The following is a 19932-nucleotide window of genomic DNA, read 5'->3' as shown; positions in this document are numbered from 1 at the left end:
TGTTACTGTAGTATTAAATCAGCTAGTTTTAGGTATCTACAGTGTAGGAATCTAAAAGAGCTGGGTGTTTAGGCTCCAGTTAGAGCCCGTGGAGAGAAATGAGGCATGCTGAGATGTTCTGGATGACTTCTTGGAGAGAAGACAAAGCTTGCCCTACAAGTTTGTGTTTCTCTTCAGTAAGCTCAGTGACAATCTGAGCAACTCAAATATAGCCCTCATTATGTAGGTGTCACAGGTGAGATGATCCTAGCTTTCCTGTGTAGGACCTCGACAGGCAGAGACAATTCTATGTATTTTTATATATACTATATATCCTGAGTCTCTTTTTCTTTTTGTTTCCTTCTTCTTAGCTACTTTGAAGAAGCAATTTTTTCTCCTCCACTCTCATTTATTGTTTCCTGTGTTCTCTTGCTTGTATTTTTACTCACAGTCTATTTGTGAAAAAAATCCGAAGTGTAGACTGCACTTTGGTGCTTTGAGATGATGATGGTTCTACATAAACAAGTTTGGCAATCAAACTACTTAAGAAACTCCTTGAAAATCTTTACTGAGACCTTTACTGAGACCTTGACCTCAAGTACGGGATGTGCTCAGAACCATCCTCTGCCTTACCCGGAGCCTCTCACGGCAATACAGCTAACTGGTCATGGGGATGGGTGCTGCCAGAAGGGTGGTGGGGCTGTTTTCTGCCCCTGCCTCCCTGGCCATGAACTCCTGCCTGTTCCTGTGTGCTGCTGGCAGTTGTCTGACCTTGGAGTGAGTCAGCTCAGGGATTGGTACCAGCAGAAAATTACATTAAAAAGGAAAGAGTTTTTTCTCCTGAGGGGAAGAGGTGAGGTGGATATTTTTTATTTTTATTTTTTATTTATTTTTTCCCTCTTTGAAACTGCAAGCTTTCAGGTACAGCAGCGCTATGCTCAGGGGTATGGTATAAATGCAATATACATGACTTTAAAATGTCTGTGAAGAAATAGTACATAATGATCCAGTCCAGCTCCCCCTCTGAAACTTCCTTTTGGCTTCAGTGCTTCAGGATTTCAGTCTGTTTAGTCACTGCTATATTTCTGTATTGATGTCTATATTCTCTTGTTATTCTGCATGGTCAAAGATAAAGATACTGTAAATATTTCAGTACAACATTCAAACAGGAGGCTTCCAGTGCCGGAAAACCCTTATGTAGTTATGCTTCATGTATTGTTTTTACACCAGGCTACACCGCTTTTGATCATGCTGTTGAAATCTGGGAGTGATTCCCAAAACATTTGTAAGTCATGTCTCAGGATCCAGCATGAAAGGAATGGGGAAAAAATGAGATCTCAAATATCTTTTGCTTCCTCATCTTGCAGCCTTTGAGGAAGAAACTCCCTGTGGTCTCCCTTGGTGCTGCTGTGCTGTAGAGGTGCAGGGTAGCAGGTGCAGAAGCAGCCAGGTTCCTTGCAGTTATCCAAGTCCATGACATCCTGCAGGGACAGTGCTATCCCGACGTGCATGACAGAATCACAGAATCACAGAATAGTCTAGTTTGGAAGAGACCTCCAAGATCACCAAGTCCAACCTCCGACCTAACGCTAACAAATCTTCCACTAAACCATATCCCTAAACTCTACAGGGGAAACCCCAGCACGGCATCATTCACATAGCCTTTGCCAGGTCATAGTTATGGGAGAAGGCCAATGTTAAGGTGCCTGGCTACAGCCCCTTCACTTGTCTCTGGTAGATCTGAGCCTGCCACGTGTTCAAAGCACATCTCTCTCTACTCATGGTTGCCATTGCTTTTCATTAGAGAATTCACTGGATTTTTTGCTGGAGATGGACTAGGACTGTAATCCCAGTGAGTCTGTTCAAAAATGCAAATGATTATTCACAGCAGCTTTTTTTTTGGGGGGGGGGGACCACAGTAACATTTGTTCAACTGTATTCATTACACTTGAGCTATAAAAAGCAGCAAATTAAGGCTCAACATGAAGACACATAACATAAAATCAAAATGTGACAGCAGAAATGGTTCAGTGTCCGCCCACCACTTGCACAAGGAAATGAGGAATAGTGTCGTGCTTCTTCCAGAACGACTATCACAGTGATCCTTCCTAACATGCTTCAAAGTCCAGTCTTCTTCCTTTACTATTTTGCAAGTCATAATACTCTTTTTTTTTTTTTTTTTTTTTTCCTACAATTGTGAAGGAGGATGCAATCTGGTATTAATCAGTTCACTCAGAAGGGAAAGGACTGTGGTTCCTGCCCTCCTCTGACTAAAGAAAGGCTCTTTGGGATAGTGCATTGAGCACAAAAACTGCAGAAGTGGACTAGCACAAAAACAAGAGAAAATGTTATTATACTTGCCTGCTTAAATGATAATTTTCTTATGCAGTATAAAAAAACCTACATGCACATTTAATTAACTTGTTTGTAGATATAGATGAACAGAGAATGTGCATTCAGCATGCACTTTCATTAAAAAATCCTTTCTGTCTGCCTAGTTTCTGACAGACGACCTGGGTGCACGTGTTCAGGGATACAGATCCAGTAACTTGGTTCCCCAGCAGGGGCCACTTTCTTTGAGTCTGCCAGATCTGTTATTACACACAGATCAGGACCACAAGGTAAGCTGTAGTTGATAGAAATGGATGCAAAATTCCCAGTAAAATATATATTTTTTCATTTTGCAAAATTAATTTCTGTATGATCAATATAGTTTGTGACTCGATTATTTTTGCCCAGCCCAGCTTAAAAAGTTCAGGGGTTTCCCACTGCATGGTTTACAGAACTGACCAAAAAAGCCGAGCTGAACTGGAGTTCTAAATGAAAAGAGTGCTAAAACACAAGTTAATGAAATTCACATCAGTTTGAATTCCTCATCTTCTGAGTGATCTTACTTTCACGTTTGGTATGTGCTGGTGTGAGAGCCACTTTGTCAGCATGGTGCTTTACAAAAAACACACATATAATTAAATATTATTTCATAATATTCAAATAACTTATCTATTTTTGCTTATTATAGTTTTCTCTCTCTCTCTTTTTTTTTTTTTTTTTTTTTTTTCAGAGCCATGAGAAAAACCATCCTGGAAAGTATTTGGAGGAAAAAATCAAAAGTTTATAAGCGAAATGTTCTGTTACCACGCTGAAGGAATGGGATGTAGCAGTATGAGAGTCCCATTCACCAAAAGTAAAGCAGCTCGAAACCTCACAACATAGCAAACAAACTATTAGGTACACCTGACTTGATGATTATATCTGTACTGCGGTCTGGACCAAAAAAACCCTGTTTGTCCTCCCGTGATTACTCCTGATGTACTTTAGCACTGTCACATCCCCCTGGTTTTGCTGTTTTCATTACTCCTGACAGAACGTTTGGGTAAGTGCAAGAAGAGAGAGGGGATAGTATAGCGGTTTGACAGCTCTAATTATGAATATTTAAGAGCTGTTTGAATGTGCTCTCTTTTATCACCTAATTTCCTATCAATGACAGCTTTGGAAGCACTTGTCTCATTTTTCAAATCAAAGCTTCCTCAAGCAAAATGCTTGGAGACTGAATAGCTTATGCATACTATTAATCACAGAGGGTGGGAAAAGATCCATCAAGTGTTTCAGATAGTTGGAGAGTGCTCCATCCTTGTAGAGCTTTCACCTCCCATTTCTCACAGATGAGTGTATTTGCCTCCTGTGAATGATCTTTGTGATTCTTCCTCATCCAGATTTATCTTCCTTCAAAAATGCGTCAAATGATGCCTGGATATTTAAAAACAGAGTAACTTTTAATTGGGGTTAGTCATAGATAGAAGGGAAGAGTAGTCATGTGTTGTTTTCTTAAAGGAGGATACCTCTTATTGTGCTTTCAAGGGGTCAACTTTCATCAAAGAAAGGTTACAGATTAAATGGAAATGAGTAACTGCTCCAACTTTGAAATGAGCTTTTTCAATTTGAGCCAGAAAGAATATTGTTGTCTGATGCTTATTCTGTGATTACCATTCCTTTCTATACATGAGATTGACTTTGGTCATGATGGCAAAATGTTCCCCAATTAATTTTATCATAGTTTTGTGCTTTTTGTGTATACTGAAGAGCGATGTCTTCTCCTTATTAGACAGCATTAACCGGAATCTCCCCAATAATGACATCTAAAGTCTGTAGGATGTGCTTAATGGATGGAGCTGGAGAAGGGGAATATCTTCATAGATGAAGGTGGACTCTACCTGGTAATAGTCAGGCTAGTCCTTGGCCTTCTAGGGGGCTTGTGATGACTGAGTAGCGTGATAGCATCCCTGGTTTTTGAAGGAGTCTGTCTGTAGTGCTCGTTCTCTCCTGTTTTGTTGTGAATTTATATTCTATATGTTACTGAAAGATGAGACGAGAGAAAAATGACAAAAGTCAATACTTCACTAAACAACATCTCATGGTATTTCCTACTCTTGCTAGAGGGCAATGTTATTCCTCCAGGTCTCATCAAAGTGATAGCGTAGCAAGGACAGCCAGTCTTCAGCCTGGAGATGTGCAGGATTCAATAAAGTGATGTTTTTCTTTCTCTGTTAGATCAGGAGAAAAAAGAAGAAAACAACAACAAAATGTTTAGATAGGGAAACAGAGAGAATAAAGAAGCTGAAAATAAATGATTTGGGAGAATGAAAAGCAGATTCAAAACTCCTTCATGTACATTGACACAGCAGGATAAAAGTGTCCTTGAGCTTAGGAATGCCTAGTCCCACAGCTCCCACTGAAATGAGTAAGATCTGCATCCTGTCAACTACAAAGGAACCTCTTACCAAAGACACTCACAGCTGAAAATATTGGATTTTTGTTTTCAGAAAATGTTCTATATCCTATATTTAGACTGCATTTTCATGTGTCTAAACTTAGTAATATTTTGGTCCAGCTACCAAGCTAGAGGGAGCTAAAGAAAAGTGAGTCTGCAAACATTTTAAATAGACTTCTACTATTAAAGCCATTTTTAACACTGTGGCATTGATTATATTTTTAATTTTCCCCAAAAATCTCATTTTACCCTCTGAATGCTTGTTTTAAATTTGGTTCTGATGCACAGTGCGTTTTCAAACCACAATTTGTCACTGTTCCTCATTGTTTAAGGGAGAGTCTGCATACAATTTTATACTCACATTGCTACATGCATCGCTCGTAACAGATTCCTTCAGACTGTCTTTAAAACACCTTGAAATGGAGCTACAGTTTTAATTATGCAAGGCTTGGCTGTTGTTGTTATAGCTGTTGTGGAAAGGAAGGGCAGGTAACAAAGAAAAACAGGATGTTCTTTGTTGGAAGGACGAATTATGTCCTGAAACAACCACCAGGATAGTAGATTTCCCACTGAGTGACAGGTGAGACTTTGTAAGAAGGCAGGTTGCAGCCAAATATTGAATTTGGCCTCAGAGAGAGAAGACAATCCTAATTGTGCTTTATGGATTGACAGAAATTAATAGAGACCTCGTGCGCTTGGCTGTGGGGAAGAATATGAGTCTGCTTACATTTTTCAGTCAAAATTATTCTTTTTTGTTAATTGAAATGATTAGCACCCTAGGCATATTAACTGTGCTGTTCAGTCCAGTGTAAATGAGCTCACCAAATCATGTCCTTTATACACAAGTTTAAAGTGGGTCAAAAATAAATTGAATCAGTGACCTTTTCTAGTAGTTTTCCCCAGGGCAAAGCAGAACGTGTCATGTGCCTAAGTAATCTGTTTTCTTTTTACAAGGGTCTCTCTCCTGCTGTGGTTTTCAACATCCTCCAAACTTTGGTGCCTTAGTTCTCTCGATCACAGCTCAAGAGAAAACCTTGAAGCACTTAGATAACCATACTGTCACAAAGCAACCAGTGCTCCACCAAATATGCAGAGAATTTCAGACTGGCTGGGGCTGGAAGGCACCAACCTGCTCAAGCAGGGCCACCCAGAGCACTTGCTTAGGACCATGTCCAGATGGCTTTTGAAGATCTCCAAGGAGGGAGAGTCCACAATCTCTGTGGGCAAGCTGTGCCAGTGCTCTGTTACCTCATAGTGAAAAATGTTCAGTCGGAGCCTCCTGTGCTTCACTTGGTGCCAACTGTCATTTGTCCTGTCCCTGGGCACCACTGAAAGGAGCCTGGATCTGTCCTTTTTACTTCCTTCACTTTTACACCACTGTGCCAAAAGAAGGTATGGCTGTATTAATCACCTTAACAAACTCCAGGCCTGATTAGTGGGTATGTCTGGTGTAGGGAGCAGGAAGAAACATTTAATAGCCTTTGGATAAATTGATGTGTACAGAGACAATGAATTATGTATTTTTTACTATTTTTTTTTGCTGGGTTCCGTAGTTACTTGGGGTATATGAACTACAGCTGGCACGAGCCAGAGCCATAGACCTGATTTCTATCATCACCAATGTTATTTTCAACTCTTCTAGCAGTGCGACTGTCAATTTTCATGTTAAGTAATCAAAAATTATGTCATAATTATTTACCACATCACAATACTGTTATGAGAAATAGGAATCAAAAGCTAAATGTCCTAAAAAACTTTTGTACCACAACTCCCTGTGCCAATTAATATTTGTGGTTTATATCAGGCAGTCATTTGATTAAATAAATAATCAATAATTCAGGAAGTAAAGTGCGATTTCTTCTCTCTCACATGTGTGTTCAACACATCTAAGTAGGTGCTCTCATGTATTCCCTCTGTCTGAGATTTCTTCTCTTAGCTTTCAGGGAGGGCTCTGGAGAAGAGGTATGTAGAGCCAAGAGCAGATCGCTCAGCCCAGGTCTCTGTCCTGCTGACCCAGTGTTGCTTCAACTACATTACCAGATTAAAATGAGGAAATTGCCCCGTCCTGCTGTTTTTCCATGGACCTTGATGTATCAGAGCACTCACAATATTCCTTCAACACTTCAAGTGTCATAAACAAAACAGAGAGCTTTCAGTTTATACGCCCTGAGAAGATGCAGACAGGATCCAAGGAGCTGTCAGGGCTGAGGTGCAGAGTTTGGCCGTGTAGGATCATGGGATGTAGTCTTCAACTAGTATCTCTTGCACACCATATCTCTAAAAACAAAGCGTGGGGCACATCCCATCCAACCTTATAGACAGATATTAGATAGTTATCTCATCTGATCAGTCATCTAGATTCCTCTACAGGGAACAGAGATAGCACAGCATCTCTGTCGAGATTTACCCAACTTACCTAAAATTAACTGAACTGCCCGTGGAGCTGCTTCTGCCTCACTGCTGATGGCAGAGGGAATGCAGGCAGTTAGCAGAATTCAGAAATGATCAAATTCATAGAATCTGATTTTTCAGATTGTAAACTTGTTTTAGGAATATTTTGTTTTTATTGACAAAAATGGCTATGTTATATGAGCATGTAATTATTTCATGCTCTGTATGTAAAGCAGTGCACAGAATCTGAATTCTGCTGCATGAAGATTTTTGGTTTAATATGCAAAAAGAGTGCAAAAACCCACTCAGTTTGAAACCATCGTCAGACTACATAATTTTCCATTGTACATTTCTGCGTCACTAGTGAGGTTTTGCAACAGTTCTTTGTAAGAAGATGCTCCTAAAATAACTGTATGGATCCTGCACCCAATCGACAGCCATATCAGGGGATGTGTAGGAGGTGTCAACAAAGCCACCTTTGTGTAGTGGGAACTATGTTATTTGCAAGAATATAACAATTATAATGTATTTAGACTTTCATATTTAATGTTTAACATCCCTGAAGGTGTTCAAGATCAAGTTAGATGAGGCCCCAGGCAACCTTACCTAGAGGGTGGCATCCCTGCCCATGGCAGGGGAGTTGGAACTAGATGATCTTTAAGGTCCCTTCCAACCCAAGCCATTCTGTGATTCTATGAGTCTATGAGTTGTGATGGTCGTATATTACAAACTAGATAGTGATGCTGAAGAAAATACCATGATACCCACCAAATGCTCTTGCTTGCCCATGAGTGGTTTCTTTTCTCATTCTTGTACACGGAGCAAAATATACGTTTCCTTTTTCATTAAAACATTTTCTCTACCTTAGGATCCCAATAACTTCCTACTTTTCAAAAGGAAAATAGAGGAACAGAAAGAAAAATAGATGAATGCTTCAATATACATCAAGAAATAAGAAAATTAATTGAAATATTTGGACAGGAGATAATTTCAATATTTTATGTAGATGTATAAACATTAAGCTGTATTTATAATGTAGTATCCTTGATTTTCATTCAGGATGTAGATTCTGAAAGGTAATGTGATCTTTAGCTCTGTTTCAGAATAGGGCAGTTAAATGGTAACAGCTGATTTTGTAAGAATAAGGTCATTTGCTTGGTTTTAGATCAGCTGAGGAGAAAGTAATAAAGACTTTCACATCAATCTTTTATTTTCCTTATGAATGGTCTTTTGAGTAAGTGATTCACCTGTGCTAGATTTTTTTCAGTTTTTTTTTTTCTTTTTTAGAATTTTCCATATAGAAGACTGCGTAGTGTTTTTTGAAATCATTTGACTCTAATGAGACTGCATCAAAACTGGTCTTCAGAAATGGTTTATGTTTTATGTTAATGTTTTTCTGTTGAGGAGTTCATTCTTTTAAAATTGCCAGCTTAAATGGGAGTTTTCTAAGTTGATACTCTCTTCGGTTTAGGTACGTGTCTATATTTAGTCTTGAAGGCTTCACATTTTCAACAAGGTCTTGCACCTTGTTATGAGAAAGGATTTGCAAGATGGCAGTAAGTGAAGTGTTGAGTCAAGTAAAAGACGGGGAAACCTCGAGTTTGGCCACATGGGGGAAGTAAGGGTAGAGGAAATGAAAACGTCTCTGGCCAGTGTTGACTGCACCCTCAGAAAACCCACAAATGATGGGGAATGACCCCATCCGATGTCATGTCCTCTGTTGCACTTTCAGCTCCAGGAGGATGCAACAGAGAGTGAAAACTCAGATTTTTGAAGCTGCTCCTCACCTTGCTTAAATGATTAAATTTTCGTTTTCTTTCTTTTTTCTTTTTCCTTTTTTTTTGGCTGTTCATCTTAATTAACTGATAAATGTTCTAGCCTCCTTATTTTCTTCATTTTCAAATATGAGCCTAAAAACCTGTGTATATGATGTGTAAACTATCCTATACAATTGTTAACTTCTTTTAAATCCTTCAGGGTAGATGGAAAGAAAAAATCCTTACAGTTATATAGACTTAAATATTTATTATTCTGTTCATAGTCATACTGTTTTAAAGTCTGGAGAGACCTGAGATTTGTAGTTTCAGGTAAATGAGAATTTATCACTTCCTGAGCGTGGTATTTCCTGCTTGCTGATGTAGGTCACATTTTTAAAAAGTTGTTTTTCCTGTGCGCTTGTCACTGATAGTAGCAGTCATGTTGAAACATGATATCTAGGTTTAATTCCAATTGAATTTTCTCTAACTAGCCTTAGGTATAGTTTTATGTGTTTGCTCTTCCTATTGCCTAGGTTGAACTCATTTGTTTTCATATCTCTAGAGCAATGGGAATCAGACCCATGCCACAGCTCTTCAATAAAGCAGTAATCTACATCCAGTTCTCTGTTACGCTCCACAAGTAATTACTTTATATGTCTAGGGTGGGAGGTTGTGGAAGGATAGTGTTACTTATGAGTGGGTCTCCAACATGAGTTTTCCTAGCCTCTTCTTTTCTTGATTTCCGGTTTTGCTTTTCTGCAGTTAGATTGCAACATTTGAGGAACCACTGAGAGTGTGGCTGTTCATTGCTTTGGCAGCTCCTTTGCCTCCTGCTTCTTTCTCTGTATTCTTTGCATGGGGAAAAAACCAACCAACCAAAAAAAAAAAAAAAAAAAAAAAAAAAAAAAAAACCACATAACTCTTTTTTATTTTTTTATTTTTTATTTTTTTCCCTATGTGAAAAGACATTTCTACTTGTCCTGCTGTGTTAAACTGGAATGTAATTTATAATCAAAGATATTTATTCTTAACCCAAGCTCTAACTACTCACTCAGTCCCATAGGCTAGGGGAATGTTAGGAGAGAGTAGGTCTGGCTTTGAGATGCTGTATAGCCTCTAGTAGAAAGAAGCTTTTGTGGACATTATGTGGTGGCAGTTTTTCTGTCATGTAATCCAACATGCTCTGTCACATTGTCCTGGTTTCAGTTAGGACAGAGTTATTTTTCCTCCTAGTAGCTGGTAGGGTGCTATGTTTTGGATTAGGATGAGAAGAGTGCTGATAACATGCTGATGTTTTAACTGCTGCAGAGCAATGCTTACACTAAGCCAAGGACTTTCCAGCTTCTTGCTCTGTCCTGCCAGCAGGCAGGCTGGGGGTGCAGCAACAGCTGGGAGGGGACAGACCCAGGACAGCTGACCCAAACTGGCCAAAGGGGTATTCCATACCATCTGATGGCATGCTAAACAATATATAGGGGTGGCTAGCCGGGGTGGGGGGCCGGCTGCTTGGGGTTGGGCTGGGCATCGGTCAGTGGGTGGTGAGCAATTGTACTGTGCATCACTTGTTTGTACATATTATTATTATTATCATTATTATTTTCTATCTTAATAAACTGTCTTTATCTCAACTCACAGGCTTCACTTTCCCGTTTCTCTCCCCCATCCCAGAGAGGGAGGGGGGAGGGTGAGCGAACGGCTGTGTGGTGTTTAGCTGCCAGCCGGGTTAAACCACAACACACATCAACAAAATTCAGGTGCCCCGTCATAAGACAGACACGTGTGGTGTCATTTGACAAGAGCATGCATGTGAGCTGGGTCATGGCATTGGATGTAATGGGAAGGAGGCAGCAGGAAGCAGGCTGCTAAAACAGGTTGCTAGATATGCATGGTGGCAGGACAAGAAGCAATGGACAAAAGTTATCTCAGGGGAACTTCTGTCTCAATGTAAGAAATACATTCTTCAGCATGAGAATGACTAAATGTTGGAAGAGGCTGCCCAGAGAAGGTACAGCATCTCCCTCATTAGAAATACTCATGCCTTGGCTTGGCAGGGCCCTTGATAACTCGATATGAGGCCCTGCTTTCAAAGGGAGGTTGGACCAGGAGATCTCCAGAGTACCTTTCCCACCTTGACCTCTGTATGAATCACAGTTCCACTGTATTCCCTTTGAAGAAGGGCCAGAAGTTTTCTGTGGAAGGGCCAGACGATGAAGAAATTAGACAAGCCAGATGAGATGGACAGTATTTCTGTGTGACTGCAAGCACAGGATAAACTGTTGGTAGAAGAGAGATGCAGATGTGCTCAGAGCAGGGTTAGGCTTTATGTATGACATTGCACTGCTCTTAATTTTCTTAATTTTATTAATTTTCATTAATAAGAAATATTGCCTGAAATTAATGTAAAAGCTGCTTAATAAATTGAGCATCCTGCATGACCTGACTAATTAGTCTCCATAATCTGCTGCTCTTTAGGTGCTGACCTTGTCATGGTGTATGCATGTAGTTGCAGCAGGACCAGACAAAAAATTAGATAATGGAGGAAACACACAGAGAAATACTGTAAAATCTTCCTGTACAGAGACTATATCATGAAAGCTGCTTTTGATTGTATTGCCCCATTGCTCATGTTGCGACCAATACCTAAAAATAGAAATCCTATTAGCAATGATAAATAAGTGGCATGTTTAACACAACCAAATTAAATGTATGTCTTAAGCAAATATTCTTGTAATAATGTTAATTCATTAAACTACAGGTGTTCTCAACATGAGGTCATTATATTGTGGTGTCACACATTAATAATCTTTTCCTGTCACTTCTGAATTAAATAATTTATGGAAATCCTGTGCATTTCCTCTGCTGATTAATAAACTTGCCATTGCACACTACTGCAGGAAGTAAAAGCACTGAGTATTATCAATCCTGTAGAGACTTCTGATTTACTTAAATTTCATCCTGTTCTTTCTTTTCACGTGTCCTGTTGTCTTGCTGGTAAACTATAGCTGGTAATAGGTTTAATAATACACACTTAGACCTAGGCTACAAAGATATTTTCATTTTAAAATAGGAAAGATTTCAGAATTAGCTCCTTATTCATCTAACTGCCAAATCCTGAGACTGGGATCTCAGACAGGTATAAATCTGAGGAACTGCTATTTAAGCCAGTAGATCAGTGACAACTTATTCCTGTTGAGTGACTGGCCATGTTAGCTTACAGCTACAGGCACAAGCACAGCATGAGAAGAAATCAGGAGGCGAGCTGTTAGTGGGGCCAGAGGCAAGATTTAATTTGAAAGTTCAGCTGCACTTGTAACAGCCCTGAAGTCGCACCCTGCTCAAGCTGATTGACCTAAAGCATTCTGGAGCTGAGAGAGGTGAATGGCAAGACCTGTGGGTTTCACCCACAACATATTCATTGCATGACAATTTGGGGGCTGCTGCCTGTTATTCTGCTGCCCTCCTCCCAGCTGCTTCTTACCACGTGCAGTTGGCTCCCATACTTATCTTGCTTGCCTGGCTTCCTTGTCTCGGTTTGAGACTCACTGTCTGTCTCAGTAACTTCTTGGCACCTGCTAAAAAGCCCCATTTTTATATCTAAGCAGGTTCCTTGCTCCTTTTCTCCTGGTCCCATCCTTGTCTGCTGCATTTCAGGCAGAAAGTCCCTACTCCTTTACACTACAAGGGGGCTACGTCTGCATTAACAAATAACTGTAGCCCAACGGGAGCAGATGTATGGAGTGAAACAGTGCAAGTTCAGGACCTTGTGTACACCCCATAAGCATTTCAGAGTATTTCTTTTTGAGCAAGTTTTTATGGCCAGGACCCTCATTTACATTAGGACAGGACCTCAGTTTCCCTTGTAGTTTCATTTTGCACATCCCATGCACTTTGAAACAAGTCCACAAAATGAAGCAAAGCATGTTAAGTGGTGGGCAGGCTCCCCTTGCTTCAGGAGTGCACTCCTTATCTGATAGATGAACCTATGTTGAGACAGTGGAGGAAGGTGTCTCAGAATGGAGACAGGAGACAGTGACAACACGTTGGTCCCTGACAGTCTGGGAAACTAAGTACAGTAAAAACCATGTTCAACTTCAACTTCTATGGCCTGGGCTGGAAACATTCAGTGCCATGATGCCTTTAGAGAATTTAGGTACCATACACGAACAAATACTAACAAAATACCAACTAGCTGCACAGAGAGGCTGTGGATGCCCCATCCCTGGAGGTGTTCAAGACCAGGCTGGATGAGGCCCTAGGCAAACTGTTCTAGTGGTTTGCGTCCCTGCTCATGGCAGGGGTGTTGGAACTAGATATTTTTAGGGTCCCTTCCAACCCAAGCCATTCTATGATTCTATTCTATTAAATCTTTAATGGGCAAGTATGAATAAATATTCTCGAGAGTTTGTAAATTTATCAAAGTAGTGAAACTCACATCTCTGTTATTAGGACAAAATTTCAGCTCCAAGCCAGGGCTCTTCAGTTTCTCAGTGTGAGATTTCCTTCAACTTGATCAAAATAGTAGCTTTTCCCAAAGATTACTCTCTAAAAAACACCTAAAATACATTTGCTGTATTTAGGATAAATTATCAGTGTAAAGCAGATACCTGTGGAAAATATGAGTCAAGAAGGTGAAGTCTGTTAAAGAGAGAGGCATTTAAAGCATTAAGCTCTTAAAATAGGCTTCTGGGAAACATCCTCTGGTAATGATCCCATCAGATTTCTCTGTTCAGATTCTAAACTTCCAAGTTGATTATACATTACAACATGTTGTTTCCTGATCAAATGGTAATTTACTACCTACTCTTATAATTAACCTTTCAGCTCCCTTACATGTATTTTGAAGCTTATAATTTTGGTAAATCCAAAAGCTCATGAATGAAGACCTGGATGTAGAAGATGATACCTTTTTTGAAAGCTGGCAAGCAATCTTACTCATCTAAGAAACCAAAAAGAAGCTGAATCAGACTTTATCAGACTCACCAGTTAGTCAAAATGGTCCTTCTTTGCTGGTGGGCAAGGGAAAAATGATCATGGAGAATGCAGTGTTGAATTTAAAACACAGGCATAAAATGGTAGTGCTTGTAATTAGTCTCTGGAAAAAAAAAAAAAAAAAAAAAAGCAATGTTAACAAATATCTAAATACCATTAATAAACATCTAAAGACTGTAGAAATACCACCAGCTTGTTTTAAACTGTACATTGCCTAAATTAATTGTGTAGTCTTGGTAGCAGACAGAGAGCTGTGAAGGGGCTGTCCCCCCCCAGCTCGCCTGCTTTCTGCAGCTCCTATGAACTCAGCAGCCCCTGTGCCCCTGGGGAGAGGCTCCTGGAGGCCCTGCAGGGAGGACATGGCCAGAACTGACCCCGGCCATCCCAGGCTGAGTCTGACCCTGCTTCTCTTCACCAGGCCTGGGCCTGACTGCCACCCATGGGCTGACCTCAGCCCATTGCCATTCCCAGGGTAGTGCCTGGTGCTGGGGCTGCCCCACTGCCCCCAGCTAACCAGTTGAGGTGGTGGGATGGGAAGGCCTGCTGGGCCCTGCCCTGATGTCCTCATGGAGGTCTGTCACTGCCCCACTGGGAGCCCATGGCCCCTGCAGCACCCTAGCACTCTAGCACTCCTGGTGTCTCTCCTGTGAGCTCCATCAGAGATACACAGGAGTGGGGAACATGTACGTGATTGTCTTGACCCACTTATTTTGGAAAATAAATAAAAGCTACACCCTGTTATTAGGCAGCCTGTGTGCACTGGACCTCTCCTCTGCCTGCACCAACCCCGTTCAACTTGGCAGCGGGACAGTGAACTACAACTCTTCAGCTCACCAGGCCACTTGTGACTTAAATGAAATGGGGAAAGATCCTTGCTTTCCCCTCCTTATCAAAAGTGATGACACATTTGAGGAAACTGCTGCCTGTCTCCAGCACGGTATCAAGAAAGCCATGAATTATTTATTAGTTCAATTAGCTGACATGGGTGAAGAGTGGTGAGGGCTGTAAAATAATTACTTATTGATTTGCCTTTTCTTCCTTGAACCACTTCACAATTTTGGTGCGAGAAGCAAAAGCACAAAGGCTTGGGAGCCTGCTTGCTATCCATTCTGGTTACAGTGGAGCTGGCATTACAAATAATGAGGCTTCAGCTCTGGACATGTTCAAATATTGGTGCTGGCACAACAGATGGAATAACTTCATTTGCTACAGCACAGATGCTGTAACCCCATTATTTTCTACAGGCATGTTAAGCAACAATCAATAACTCTCTGTCTGCTTATGGCATTTGGAAATCGCTGGGGACTACTTATGACACTCATTTGTTTTTCACACTTGCCATTAAATTGTATTCAAAACACCCCAGACATTCAAATGGTGGCTACATAATTTTTATGCATATTAAAGCTAATAAAAAAATCTACCCAACTTCAGCAAACGACAGGCCATCTTACCTCAGACAAAGAAGAAGGCAGGGGTAATAGCCATTTTTCTGTTCATCAGAATGCCTCACGGCTTCCATAAACTTCCTGAGTTGTTTCTTATTGTTGCTACATCAATAATGAGCAATGCTGGTTACAGTTTGTATCAATGCCTGTGTCCTGAGTTGGTCATGTAGAGACAACCTGAGAGTGATGGCTGTACATGACTGTGATGGTGTAGATACCTCTCACCCTGTTGTTGAGTTGTGGCTACAGGCCACTGCTGTGGAAGGTCTTCACAAAACCCTTTAATTAACTGTTTTGAAACTTCAAGTAAACTGCAAAGCAGGTGCAGACAAAATTATGAGCACTGTCAGAAACTTTAATAACATTATTGGAAACAAACAAATCAAATCACCTTCTAATCCTTGTGGGAACTCGTATCACAGGGTAGTGGTGTGACTAAGGAATTGTATCAGGACTCTGAACTTCCTGCATTTTGAAGCACAATGGCTCTTGAATTTTTTGACTGTTGTCAAACTGCAAGTTAGAACATGACAAATATACCATTGTTAGTCATCACAGTCAGTGGTCAGGAAAATGTCAGGTCCACTCAAAATCATTTCCAAGCACAAAAGAATATGAAGACATTTCTATCGCAGGACCAGCCTGCAGCAGACAAAAGTGGGTATGACAAGCACTGACATTTAAACCTTTGAATCAAATGTACAGGTTTGAAGGCAGGAGCAGAATTTTCTTTAGCTGGTGAGTACCATACTTTCAGGTTGCTCATACTCCTAGATTCACATACCACAGGGCCATTTGTTTTTCTGTACTGGCCTGAGAAGCATTACTTGATCAGACTCAGCACTGAGCAACTTGTCTGAGTAGAAGTTGGCAAGGTGGATTCTCCCTGCTGACTTTACACTACAAACAGCGTATTTTTTCTCAACACCATTCTCATTGTGGTGCACTTGATGGGTGACCTTATTGTATACAACACTGGCACACAGCGGCCACTGCCAGCAACAGGAAAATTAAGCTTATGATGTCCTATACGTCACCATATAACATATACGGAGCCACATAATGTCACCATATAATGTATAAGGACCATCCCTTTGCTTAATTTGAGTCACCTGTCTTGGCCCTTCCCAGCCTCTTGCCCACCTCCAGCATGCCTGCTGGGAAGCAGAGTGAAAACCAGAAAGCCCTGACACTGTGCCAGCACTGTTTCAGCAATAGCTAAAGCATTGGTGTGTTACTGACATGGGTTTAGTCACAAATCCAAAACACGGCACCATACAGGCTGCTATGAAGAAAGTTAGCCCCATCCCGACCAATCTGGTGCAATTTCATACCGGTGCTGGCTTGTGAAATACCTGGACTGAGAGTCTCATTCACCTTCAGCTCTCCTGTTGCAGGGCCAAGTCATAGCTTGACCAGACGCTGCAGACAAGACAGGCCTGGAGAGGATGAGGTTTCTAGAAGTCACGCATGTTCCTGGCTTGCTGACTCTGTAGGGGCTGTGGTGCTGCTTATGGTGAATGTCATTGCAAAACAGCACACTGGAATTTTCATTTGCTTTAGAAAAAAAAAAAAAACAAAACACAAGGCTAGGAAATTACACATAAAACCGAGAAGAATACTACGGCTGAAAGCTTCAAGCACTGTAAAGATACAAAATTACACAATTAGGTTACCTTTGTGATTCTACAACAGGGGATTATCACACCTCATTCGTTTGCCCTATGGCTGTCTTCAGCTCCACATTCATACACCACTTTTTCCACAGACAACCTTAATTCCAGCATTTCCTTAAGTGCTTGCCTTTGCAACATTAATGCTCTCAGCAGTTTCTCTTTAACACAGTGGGGGTGATTTAAAGATATTTGTAAGAGGTTTTTATGTTCTTTATTTCTCTCTCTCTCTCTTTTCCCCCCAGTAAAATATATTTCCAGGAAGCAAAACTGAAGACCGTTGTGCTAACCAGGGTCAGAGTGAGAAACATCAAGGTCTTATTAAAAAAAAATCCACAGTCTGGGCATTCATCTCATCCAGTGGGTCTCCTAAATTTTTCTTGCAATCTGTTTGGGAAGTGAACATTCTCAGCAAGTAAATGTGAGCAGGAAATTAGGGGAAAGTTTCCAGCAGTTAACGGTTCTTATGTTCAAGTGTTATTTTGAAAATATTTCTGGTTAAGTGCTAACACATTTTCAAGTGTCATTTAACAGGTATGATGGCATTTCATGTGGGAGGTGAGCGTACACCAACAACAGCACTACTCCTTCAGCATGACACATATGTTCATTTTGTGTGCTGGAACACTGCGGTTTTTGCAGGCACCTTGTCAATACCTACGTTGGCATCATTCACAGAGTAATCCTATGGGTGGTGTTCCCAGGAGGACTGCAAATTTAATTACTGTCAGAGTGCTTAGGGGCATTTTTGTACATCAAATCAAAACACATAAATAAATAAACAAACTTCTCACCAGTAATGGCACTTTCTACCAGCTGTAACACTACATTCTGCTGCCTGCTTCCTGCCAGCCAGTCCAGCCCCCATCCGTATTCAGGTACAGAAGTAGAACTCAGTCCCATCAGTAGCAACATCAGTTTCTGAATGCTCTGTGGACATTGCAATCTTTGCTGAATTGTAGAAACAAAGTAAACTTAGATGCTCTAAATACATTTAGTCCAAAAGGGGGTTACGACTGGCTGAGTAAAAAGGTCAGGAGCAGCCTTCAACAAGACTGTCCATCCAAGTGGAGGTTTCACAGACCTCAGTGTACTCCTGGGAGAGATTAAGATCAGATATCTTTCAGAAGAGAGCTTTCCCATGGGTCCTTGCTTTGTTTTATTCTACAATGGCAAAGGACGATCTTTCCATCATTCTGCCCACCACCTTTTCCCCTCAGTTACACTGAAAGAAAGTCCTTCTTTCTCTGACACCATGGTATTTTTCCTCTTGGCAACTTTTTCTTACAGAGTTTAGCAGCTGGTAGTAGTGAGGATGTCAAAGGTCAGATCAAATATGAGAATTTTACCTTCTTCTGTTCTGAATGTAGTGTTTATGCTCTTAGCATTGGCCTGCGTGGAACACCAAAGAGGTAGCAACAGGTAGCAAAGAGGTATGCACAGACTAGGGAGTTTACACACTTTTTTCTATACTAGTATTCTGCCCAATGTGTACTTAGTAATAAATCACAACTCGGTTTACTAAGTCAATATTAACACAGCACTTTGAACAAGAAAACCTTTTCAATAGTTGAGAATTAATGCTTCTACCACATTTTATAAAGCAATATCAAAGGTGACATTGGATAAATATTTTTTCCTAGTTTCTTGCTTCCAGATGTCTTTATTATCTTATGTGGACTCCAGGTTTTTGAATAAGGACACTCTAAAAATAGAGGTGTTTGCTAATGTTCTGGCAAAATGGGGAACAAACTGTGTTCAGCTTGAATAATGTGTAACTGTCCTTTTATTTTCACTGAACTGTAAATTCTAAACATTTTGGTGGCAGCAGTTCCTGTTTTGACCAATAACCTAGGGGCTAGAGCACTCCCTACCATGGTGTGGGAGACACTGGGTCAGTTCTAACCCCTGCAGAGTAGATTCAAACCCACATCTCTCACTGTCTTGGAGATGACTGAGTGCACCCTCAACAAATTTACTGATGACACCAAGCTGAGTGGTGCGGTCAACACGTCAGAGGGAAGGAATGCCTTCCAGATGGACCAGGACAGGCTTGAGAGGTGGGCCTGTGTGAACCCCATGAGGTTCAACAAGGCCAAGTGCAAGGTCCTGCACCTGGACCGGTGCAATCCTAAGCACAAATATAGATGGGGCCAAGAATTGAATCCTTGACAGGACATGGGGGGAACGTGACTACTGAGGATAAGGAAAAGGCTGAGGTTCTTAATGCCTTCTTTGCATCTGTCTTTAATAGTCAGACCACTTATCCTCGGAGTACTCAGCCTCCCAACCTGGAAGTCTGGGAAGGGGAGCAGAAGAACCCCCCACAGTTCAGGTGGAAACAGTTAGAGACCTGCTGCTCCACTTGGACTGTCACAAGTCCATGGAGCCAGATGGGATCCACCCATGGGTGCTGGGGGAAGTGGTGAATGGGATTGCTGGGCCACTTTCCATCATCTATCAGTGGTCATGGTAATCCAGAATGGTCCCAGATGACTGGAGACTTGCTAATGTGATGCCCATCTATAAGAAGGGTCGTAAGGAGGACTCAGAGAACTACAGGCCTGTCAGCCTGACCTCAGTGCCAGGAAAGGTGATGGAACAGGTCATCTTTGTATGCAATCACACAGCATGTGCAGGACAACCTGGGGATCAGGCCCAACCAGCATGGGTTCATGAAAGACAAGTCCTGCCTGACCAACCTCATCTCCTTCTATGACCAGGTGACCCGCCTGGTGAATGGGGGAAAGGCTGTTGATGTAGTCTGCCTAGACTTCAGCAAGGCCTCTGACATGGTCTTCCACAGTATTCTCCTGGAGAAGCTGGCAGCCCATGGCTTGGACAGGCACACTCTTTGCTGGATTAAAAACTGGCTGGATGTCTGGGCCCAGAGGGCAATGGTGAATGGAGTGAAATCCAGCTGTCGA

The 19932-nt window shown here is 41.3% G+C and overlaps 1 long non-coding RNA gene across 1 annotated transcript; it reads left to right on the top strand.

The window, feature by feature from the left end:
* The first annotated feature begins 426 nt into the window (after positions 1–426).
* LOC118162571 lies at positions 427–19386 on the top strand. Its single transcript, XR_004748513.1, has 3 exons — positions 427–437; positions 16730–16735; positions 19264–19386. It is a non-coding gene; the product is annotated as an uncharacterized LOC118162571 (long non-coding RNA).
* The last annotated feature ends 546 nt before the right edge of the window (positions 19387–19932 follow it).

This window comes from Oxyura jamaicensis, chromosome 2 (genome assembly GCF_011077185.1).
Source record: "Oxyura jamaicensis isolate SHBP4307 breed ruddy duck chromosome 2, BPBGC_Ojam_1.0, whole genome shotgun sequence".
In the NCBI taxonomy this organism is placed as follows: Eukaryota; Metazoa; Chordata; class Aves; order Anseriformes; family Anatidae; genus Oxyura; species Oxyura jamaicensis.
Note: the sequence above shows the minus strand (reverse complement) of the source record. Positions and strands in the feature narration are given on the sequence as shown.